Source organism: Mastomys coucha, unplaced genomic scaffold, assembly GCF_008632895.1.
Source record: "Mastomys coucha isolate ucsf_1 unplaced genomic scaffold, UCSF_Mcou_1 pScaffold20, whole genome shotgun sequence".
Taxonomy (NCBI): domain Eukaryota; kingdom Metazoa; phylum Chordata; class Mammalia; order Rodentia; family Muridae; genus Mastomys; species Mastomys coucha.
The window spans coordinates 47,928,905-47,938,794 of NW_022196903.1; the positions used below are offsets into that span (position 1 = coordinate 47,928,905).

Below are 9,890 nucleotides of genomic sequence, written 5' to 3' on the forward strand. Positions count from 1 at the left end.
AAAAAAAAAAAAAAAAAGGAGAGGCGAGGCCCTCTCTTGTGTGTCCTGCTTCTGTATATAGCACACAACTAACTTGCATTATGTAAGTCCCTGCACACTATTTTCAAGTGCTTTTTTTCCTGTCCAAGGACATTTACCTTGTCTCATGTAAGCACGGTGACAAGTCCCTATGAGGGTGTCAGGAGAATGTAGGTGCAGGTCACAGGAGGAAGCTGACTTGCAGCTACAATTAGTAACTGCTGCAGTCAGAGGAACAATTACAAAATTCGAGCTGTAGCATAGAGCTCAAGTGGAAAGCAGGCTTTGAATCTTGTACACAGCATCTTAAAATGTTAAAGGGAAAGCGATGGTCTAGGAAGAAGAATCCAAACTCAGCGAGCTCCAGGAAACTAAGGAGGGGAAGATAACAGAAATTTCTCTCTGTGATCATTTGAAATAAGCTTCCTGTTTGTATAGAACAAAACAGATATGTGGCTTAATAAATACTAAATGATACATAAAACAAGCTACTTGAACAGACTGGTGTTTGGCATTTGGAAAGTTTTAAAATAATACTTTCATGAGTGTTTGAGGCTTTAACTGTTATATGCCTCTTCTCACTAATGAGGTCATTCTTGCCTGGACAGCTGTGTAAAAAATACTCCTTTTTTAACAGCACCCAAACAAGACTGAAGTGACATGGCATTGCATGGTTCATTTTTGGACAACGCACTCACTGAGAATCCTTTAAGTGTTTATTACAATGTTTATAACTACATTAACAATGGTTGCTGAGTTCTGCCCTCATTTTCTGGGGAGAAATAAAGGATGAAAAGGATGTGGTCCTGAAACTAGAACATACCTTTCCTTTGGAGAAGGACTGTCTCACAAAACAGCAGCAGGAAGAGGGAGAGGGACTGACAGCCTCGGGGCCTCTCCACACCTGGGCCCTCAGTTCTGTCTTCAAGTCAATTCCACTCACCATCCAGAGCAGTAAGGCCCCTCTGTGCCTCCTTCTGACTGTGAGACCTTTACTCACTCATCCACTCACTGTCCAGAGCAGCAAGGCCCCTCTGTGCCTCCTTCTGACTGTGAGACCTTTAGTTACTCACAGGAAGTCATGTGTCTGGTGGAGAACCATCCCATCCCAAGAATACTGAAATCACTAGTTCAATGCTAGAAAATAATTCTTAAAACTTGCATAGAGTAAATACAACCTCCCTATTCTCACTCATCTTGGCTGCTTCTTCCCAACTTTTTCCTGTATAAATACATATTTTACATTAGTTTTTCCCTCAAAATATAAGAATGTTTAAAACTGCTTAAACAATTAGACAATATTATTTTTAATTGGTGCATGATATTCCCTATAGTCAATAAATATATTCTTTGAGCACTCTTGATATTAATGGATATTTAAGTGAATCTAAATTTTTGCTTTTAAAATTGTTTTATTTTCATAGGGTAGAAGTCTAAGGCCTTCTGTGTCCTTAGTTGATTTGAAACTTAATTTGACACAGGTAGTTTTGATCCCAGTGACATCAGATCATAAGTCATAAATAAGGTCCTAACAACCTCAGAACAGAAGAGATGGTTGAGAACACTGTCACCTTTAGAGCATTTTCTCCTCATGGGCTTATCCTGAGTCTGCTGTTTCTCCCAGCCTCAGGGCAGCAGAGATGCCAATGTGCCTAACATGTATGCTTCTAGACCAGGTCTCAAGTCCTGTGGCCTTGACTGGATGGGGTCCCGCTGCAGTATTAAACTGCTCTAATTGCATTCTTCAAGCCAGCTGAAGGCTGACAGCTTCCGCTCCCGGCTCATTATCAGGGCACTTCAAGGGGCTCCATTATGAGTAGAGCACCTGGTCCAAATTTATTTCAACGGCCCAGAGAAAAATGGGAAGGTGCTTAATGTTCAACCACAATGGTGACATTTTTATGAGATAGCCAAGGTTCAGAAACAAATAAATGAAAGGTTTGAAAGGAGTATGAACAGAAACCATGACAATAAAAATTCAACATTAATATATCAACTTAAAACATATACCACCCATATACTTGGGGTAAGGCCAGGCTCAGTATAGACAAGCCAGCAAGAAAACAGAGAGGAAAAAAAAAGCCAACAGCCTCCTCCCCCTGTGCAGGCCTCCCTGGAAAGACAAACGGAATTCCAAGAACACTGCAGACAATCAGACTGAGATATATACTCTGAGTCCTGGTTAAAATAACAACTTTCTCACCTCAGTGCACCCACAGGAGAATGAAAGAAAATTCCAGTAGAATTCGGGGTATCCAAAATGTATGCCATTCCTTCTTTTCTCTGTTTTGCTACAAATTGCTGTCTTTCATGTAAACATTTAAGGAAATATGTAAGTTAATCTTTACACACATGCTTCTCCAACAGAGTATTTGCAAATATGCGCTGAGCACTTTTTAGTAAATGTACAATAGGGACCTTTTCCTAGGTAGGTCTCAGCAGCCCCAGAATAAACACTGCCCCGTGATGTAAATCCATATGTAGAGACGCCCGCCCGTAAGGGCTGTGCTCTCTGTGCTGAGTGCTCGCAGAGGACTTAATGTACAGATGGCAACCAAGTTTAAAGGCCAGCAGCCCAGCTGTAGCGCATTAGAGAGCTCTACCCTCCACTAAGAACTTGTTTAAAGAAACTTCTAAAATAAATATTTGTGTTCTTTCCCTAAACACAACAACAGTACTTACACTGGAACCTAAGAAAAGGATGAATGGAAACCCCGGCGCTGGCACTTATCACTGGGAATGCGGGCTCAACAAGGACTTCACCAGCTCAGGGGGGTTAGGAAATGTTTAGTCTCTTCAGAGAAAAAGAGGACAATTAATCACTACAAGGATTTTTTCAACTATTAGCTGCTTTTGGCTTTGGAATTTTATCTTTCTCAAGCATTTTCCTTATTAAGCAAACTATGCAGATGTGGAACACATTAATAAGCTGAACTATAAAGGCTTTAACTATTTTACTGATTTAAAAAGGCAGCTAGCTAGACACTGCCTATTTTTCACATACTGATTGTCCCCACTCTGGTCTCAGGTTTAAAGTCATGAATCCTGGGTAACCAGCCTGACTAGGCGATGCTACTTGAACCCTTTTTTTTTCTTTCCACCAACCAATAAATATATGCTCTTAAAATTAACTACCTGATAGAATCACCTAGCTATACAAAGTAGCAGAACCCCCTGGAGTAAATCTGAGATTCGTCCAGTGGTTTACCATGTGTGGCAGACCACCCAGTGCCTAGGTCTCTGCTAGAGAGCTAGGAGAATCTTCAGCTTCTAGTGGGAGGGTGACTCTGGTCATTGAACATCAGCATCATTTGTCCCTCTACTGTTCTCTTCCTTGCCCTTTGAAATTACTGCAGGAGCTGGAGTCCTGTGTCCTACAGGAACTTCCCAAGTTGACCATGAAGCCGGGCAAGGGCTGTTTGGGTTTTAAAGATCTGGGTCCTGCTTTCTCCTTCACATTTGACACTCTCTTTACCCTCTGTCTTAGATTTTAAAGATGCACACCATATAATTTAGCTTGGAACAGCTGAGAGATCAGTGAGGCTAGGCATGGTGGTTTGTAGGAGGTCAGCAGCCCCATCCTTTTCTGTCTCTTTGGAACAGAAGAATATCACTCAAGATGTTTTGTCAAAAACAAACAAACAAACAAAAAAACAAAACAAACAACACACACACACACACACACACACAACCAAGAACAACAAAAAGCAAACAAAAACACCAAAGACAAAACACAAAACTGTTGGCATAGGACATATGGTTTTCTACATTGTACAGTTTGTTAAATGTGTGTCACTACTGTGATGATGCTGCCCCACCTGTTGGCAGGGTGAATTCTAGAAAGAGCCATAGATTCAAGCATGGGATTTGCTGGCTGTGTAACCAATTTACTGGCCGTGCAAGTCACCGCTAAGCCTTCAGTGTCAGTCAATATATCTATAAGGGGGCCACAGCCATGTCTGCTTCACCCCTCACAGAGAACCACTAAACCCACCATGCGTGCTTAGGTGACAAGGCTTGCAGGCTCGGAGGCCTTCATGCAGCCAGCATTCCAGCCGCAGGCATCTGCTCTCTGCAATCGCCTGTGCCGCCCTCTGGTGGTAGGCAAACTACAATGCTACTCTAAAGGACAAACTGGCAACTCAAAAGTTTCAGGTAAGCAGCTTTTAGCTGTCAGAAGAGAGAGGGCCAGTTGACTCTAAGTTTATAATGCAAAAGGTGTACTAGATCTCTCTTGATGCTATACCAGAGCCTGCAATTTGGGAACAGAAAAAAGGATAAATTAAGGAGGAAAAATCCTATCCCCACCCCCTCAAGTGTCTCGCACTATGACAAAACATTTGAGAAGTGGAAATGTTGGACAAGAGAAACAGATCTGCCAGTGCTGGTGAGAATCCCACCCTCTCCTCTGATTTAGAGACAAATATTCAAGCCAAAGTAATTGTTCACAAACTGTAGGAGCCAACAGCCACCCATACATTTGCCTGAACTATAGACTTAGAATAGCTAACTTTTAGAACGGGTAGGAACCCCAAGACACTGTATTTCAGTATTTTATTATGCATGGATTTGGTGGGAAAGGCAAGAAAATTCCATGGAACTGCTTTGAGGGTAGAAGGGAGCAACAGAAAATGGAGGATGAATACAATCAAAGTATGACTATGTCAAAAAGCAAGAACAAAAGGGAGGGAGGGAAGAAAGGAGAGAGGGAGGAAAGGAGATAGGGAGGGAGCAGAGGGGAGGAAATGTGGAGGAAGTAGACAGCTGAGGGAGGGGTTTTTGTTTTGTTTTGTTTTTTTTTATCCTCTGACTTCAGGGTAGTAGGGAAAACAGCAGGCTGGGCTGTGACCCAGTGGAGCTAAGGTTGGCTGATGTGGCATGAATGCCCCTCATGATGAGTGCACTCAGAGGAAAGCACATGCAGATGAGCAGCAAGTGGAGGGCAGCCACCAACATGAGCTCAGCTCCACCTCGAGGAAGTCCTGGGATGCGTGGAATCAATCCTCAGAGGGCAGGGTTGGAGAAAAGATTTCTCGGAGCACCAGAAGCTCCACCAACGGATGTTCATGCTCAGCGTCAACAATGCAGTCATCACGTATGTCATCCATATTGCTCAGCCAGCATTGTAGGGTCATGGAAGGGGTCTGAGACGACAAAATAGAATGCCATGACATTGGATAAGCTTGTAGCACCAGAAACACTTACAGTGACCTCTGCTGCACCCTGTAGCCACAGCCAGAGCCCTATGCCAGAGAGGATGCAGGGCAGGATCCTAGGCAATGCTGACAGTAGGAACTTGGTAAGTTATAAAGGCCAGAGAATTTGAGATTCAAAATTTTTGTTTATGATTCAAAATCTTGTGTTTCCAATCTTTCAAGATTATCCCCACCCCAAAATCACAGACTGAAGTTTCTCCATCTCTAGTACCTCAAATACAGAGGTATTCTCATAATATCAAAACTTCATTCTTCCATGTTCTTAACAAGATGAATAGAATAAAGGGCCATAATGTATATATATACCTGGTGGTAATAGAGTAGTGAGAATTTATTGAATAAATCAATGACTTAAGTTACATTAAGGGTCTAGACAACTTGACTTCAAAACTCTTTCAAACTAATAATACTATATTTTGAGATAGAAATTAAGTTTATAACTTAAAACTCCCTAGGCTATGTTAGAATAAATTGTGTCTTAATGGTTATGACAAAGTATATGAAGACTTAAAACTTTTAAAGACTGCTAAAGCATTCTTCAGGCAGGTATCTTCTGACAAAATGTAAGACTTAGCAGACCATTTTAAACAGATCATGCCAGAGATTACCTCCTTCAAGGCAACACATGTTCATGTGCATGAATGTATAACTGTACATGCATGTGTGTACACATGTATGCGTGCCTGTATATGTATGCTGAAAAGTAGGACTTGGTGTAACTCACCACTCCAGTGCTACATATAACGGTTAAGAGCAGTGCGATGCCTAGGCCCCTCTTCCCTGGGCTTTTCCATTCTCTTCCACTTCTGATCACTCCTTCCTTTTATCCAGCCATGAAGGTCCTTGTCTAGGATGTCTTTATGGATATCCTGTGTTCTCTCCTTTCCTCTGCTTAGTGATGGCTCTCAAATCTCTTCTCCAGCTCCACTGGACTACCAACCCAGCAGGACTGATCCTCCCAGCCTGTTTCAGAGCTCCCCTGTACCTGGTCCTCTCCTCTGATGTTCTCCAGAATGAGAGGCATATGAGTCCATTACCTGCCTTCAGCTCCTCCTGGAAACATTACCCTCAGCTAAATCACAAAGGAGCAAGTGCATCCATCTGAACACTACTGGAATCTACTTCTGACCCTACCTCAGCAATAGCATCTGGCCCTTTGCCTCCAGAGCCACAGTTAGGCCACACCCCAGAGGGCAGCAAGAGCAGCTCCACAAATGCTAATCTGATCATGTCAGTCTAGCTCAAGACTCTCCTGTCTCCTACAGTCCTAAGAAAGCCAAGCTTCTCCAATCCTAAGCCATAGCCTAGCAAGCAGTCTTCACCCTTCTGAGTGATACAGACTTACTGTGCCAGGTCACAGATTATACATAACTTTATGTACTGGCCCCCTCCTCCCAGCAACCCAGTCTGGGACCATTCCTGGAGAAGATCAGACAGCCCTGTCCCACACTCCCTTTGGTGCTTCTTATGCCTCTCAGCTTTGTTTTCACACAGGGTTAGAGGTTTCTGATACACTTCCCTACTTAAAACTTTTAAGGCCATCTTGTACATAACTCAGCCTCCAAATCGGCATGAGGCTCATCAACTGAGAGGCACTCAATAAACAGTGAACAATTATGACTATTTGACTAATGGATACCTGACTTTGGGTTACTGATGCAAGGTGGATTGGTGCACTATACATTTTAGAATAAGATAAGTCTGGGTCCCCATGACAGTTCCAGAGTCACCAAGCTAGGGGATCCAAAAACATAGATGAAAACTTCAGGCTCTGTTTCCATATAAACATCCTCTTCACAGGTTTGCTGTGAAACAGATTTATTCATGCCAGTGTGCTTAGTTATTTGTAGTTTTAAATTGCGGTGCCATAAACTGATGTGTTATTACATCAATCATTGACACTGTTGTATTAAGCCTGCAAGCTGAGCCCATGATGAAGTTCTTCAGTGACAGCTCTTCAAAGCATACTGGATACTGGCCAAGTCACTGAGGACCCTCTGCCATGGACTGTCAACCTAAGGATTATGTGTACTGCCCCTTCATTTTATATTGTCTGATTCTAAGTCTAACAACATAAAAAGATTTGTTTCTTGAATGAAGAGAGAATGGTTATGGATGTAGTTTGATCACTACATCTGGCATTGTGAATAGTTTGAACACTTGTCAGTCATGAGCTGCCCTACTGAAACCCTTTCAGCTTCCTTAAAAGGATCGCAGACGTGCTCCTTGCACTCTACAGCTGGAGCTCTAAGGATGCTTTTCCTTGAATGGTTTGTTACTACTCATTAAAGAGAACATTCTACTTCTAAAAGAGTGAGAGGGAAAAGATAGAACCTGGAAAGGAGGAAGGGAATGAGAAAGAGGAAGAAACCCTACGCTATCAGATTGTGGTGGATTGAAGAGTCTTCTAGGCAGGGGGGCTGAGATGGGAAGACGCTGTGTTTGAGAGCAGTTTGGACTAGGTAGTAAGGATACAACTCAGACTCAGAATGAACCAATCAGACAGAGCCAAGTGATATAGTCTTGGTCACTGATTTTATAGCATGCTGAGTAGCTCCACCTCCTCCACAGGAAAAACAAATGCATGCAACCAACCCTTTCAACCTGGTCAACTGGTGGCTTTGGAATCATTACAAAGTACAAGAAGATAACCACTTTTAAAATAAAAACTCTTCATATACCCAGTAAGTTCAGTAAATTGTGGCAGTCAGGCATCCACTTTAAAAGTCTGGGTTCTGAACACAGCTTCTCATCCCTGGCTTCAGATTCCAGCAGGAATCCTGGCTTCCTCCAGTTCTGCACTTATAAACTTTAAGAAGTATTACCAGTTAAAACTGTCAAGCATTCCCAGTCCTTTCAAGATCCAGCTAGAAAAGAAAGAGGTCTCGCGTTTCTGAGAGTGAGGCTCCCACCTGCCACACAGTCTCAGTGCTCAGGAGCTGGTGGGAGCCAGCCTTGGAGCCTGTCTTTGTCAAGTGGCTCTCACCAGAAAACAAGAGGTAGAGCTGGGCATGGTGCACACAGCTCTCACCAGCACTTGAAGGGTGAGAGCAGGAGGAAGGGGAGTCTTTGGCTACAGGAGATCTGAAGGCCCTTCTTGTCATCTTATTGAAGGTGTTCCACTGTGTACTTTCCAAGGGTTGTGTATTTTATGCTTTGTCCTGGAATTCTTTTAACTTAAAAAACTGTTTTTTCTTGTTTTTAGCTTAAGAGGTGGCTGTGCCCAGGCTAGCTTTAAACTCCTGTGCTCAAGGGATCATCGAGCCTTAGGCTCCAGGGTAGGTGGGATCATGGGTATATGCCATTGTGCAGTGCTTATCTCATGCCTTTATGTCATTACTTACCACAAAATACCAAAGAACTTAATACTGAATCATTTAGTAAATGTCTCCTGATATGTATAATTGTATTTAAAGATGTTGCTTTTAGCCTAAAATGAACTATAAAATGACTATCTACAGACTATGTCCTTAAGAAAACTAACAAAATGAGTATTAGGAAACCAAATTATTTACAATTTTTGTATTTAAAGCATATAAAACTTGAATTTCTATATATAGATTAGATGCTCATAAACCTAAAACAGGTAATAGATTACTTAAATCTATTCCTTAAAACATCTTTGTTCCCCCAGATTAAGGTTCATATTCAAAGTGTCATCTCAAGTGATCTTTTTATGGTCATGTTATAAACTCCTTCAAAAAAAGAAGGCTTGCATTGGAAGTATTGACATCACATTAACTATTGCTCTGCAAACTGAACCCAATAATCAAGGCCCATTATCTTTATGGGGCGGGTAAAAGTCTGTACCTATCAACCACAAGTTCATACTTACAGGGTCTGAGTTTGAGATCTAAAAAAACAAACACATCCTTTTTCTTGAATCACAGATACCAACAAGAATCTGCAGGCATTTTAATACTTTTCAAATGTAATGCTTTTTTATAGAAGTTAGAGAAGTAGCTTTGGTAAAACATTTCATTTATTTGCACCTGCTATGGTTATATTTAGCACATATACAGACTACTAGAGATTTTTCTCTTCTACAGATAATTCCTGAAAATTACAAATATGATTTTTGATAGTGCTGTATTATAGAAAGAAATTTTTATAAATCCATTCAACTAAACTGCACTGAGGCTATACCAAATTGTGATTAATTACCAAAAGAATATTCCACTTCTAAATTATAATTCGACATTCCCATATAAAACCATCTAAAATGTCAGCATTCTATCTTTATGACATCATGTCATCCCAGTAATTCTGTTTTACAAGTAAATCCCTATGATACATTAATAAGGGCTGTTGGTGGCTAAGCATCTTGCTTCCCTAGTCATGACTTGCTTGAAGGCAATTAGAGCAGCCAGGTGTGGTGGATCTGGATACTCATAAAGTTTTTATATTTTACTATTTCCGTTTCACTTGGGGAAGTGTGTTCCAATCTACCCAAATGAAAAAGTAAGCTATGCCCATGTTTGCAGCTGTGGTATGCTCGAACAAAACTGATATACCCATGTCATACTTTGCTCCTTAGAAGCTGGGATCAGAGGCGTTCAAGTTATAACAGACACTTCATCACAGAGGCTCTCTGTCTGTCTATGTCTCTGTCTCTCTGTTTCCCTCCCTCCCTCCCTCCCTCCCTCCCTCCCTCCC

General features: G+C 41.7%; 1 protein-coding gene and 1 long non-coding RNA gene across 3 annotated transcripts in view; both read right to left on the reverse strand.

Annotated features, from left to right (window-relative positions):
* Positions 1 to 9,890, reverse strand: part of Jazf1 (JAZF zinc finger 1) — a 323,397-nt gene that overhangs the window by 216,729 nt on the left and 96,778 nt on the right. The gene's annotated exons all lie outside the window — the stretch shown is intronic.
* Positions 4,559 to 9,890, reverse strand: part of LOC116098935 — a 41,960-nt gene continuing 36,628 nt past the window's right edge. The window contains exon 2 of the long non-coding RNA XR_004122006.1: positions 4,559 to 5,162. This is a non-coding gene — a long non-coding RNA (uncharacterized LOC116098935). The remainder of the gene's footprint in view (positions 5,163 to 9,890) is intronic.